Below are 539 nucleotides of genomic sequence, written 5' to 3'. Positions count from 1 at the left end.
GGACGCGGGAGTGCCGGCTGCGCTCCGCCTCTGCCGCGGCGCGCGCGCCCTGCCGGTGACGCCGCCGCAGCTGCGGGAACCATTGGCCGGGCGTGACCCGGCAGCGCTCGTCACACGGGTGGGCGTGGAGGTGGCGCGGCGTCACCGCGGACAGCGAGCGGGCCGGCGGACGCTTCCCCGGCCGCCGTCAGCCCCGCGGGGGCGGCGCCGGAGGATGTTAGGGCGGGAGCCCGGTGTGGCGGTGGTTTAAAGTTACGGGCTCTGGGGATACCGCGCCTCGGGAGAAAGGTGATGAGTGAAATCGCATTGACAAGCGCGCGGCAACACGGGCTTGGGCCGTGGAAGAATGTGACACAATGGAAAGGGAGACAACTCTAAATTCCATCATCATTATTTTACTGTTACAGAATCAATTAGGTTGGAAAATACTTGAGATCGTGGAGTTCAACCCATGACTGAACACGATGTAAACTAGACCATGGCTCTAATTGCCGTGTCCGGCCTTTCTTTAAACACCTTCAGGGATGTGACTCCACCAC

The sequence above is a fragment of the Parus major genome, chromosome 1A (assembly GCF_001522545.3).
Source record: "Parus major isolate Abel chromosome 1A, Parus_major1.1, whole genome shotgun sequence".
NCBI classification, from domain to species: Eukaryota; Metazoa; Chordata; class Aves; order Passeriformes; family Paridae; genus Parus; species Parus major.
The sequence above is the reverse complement of the archived record's forward strand: the minus strand, read 5'-3'. Positions refer to the sequence as shown.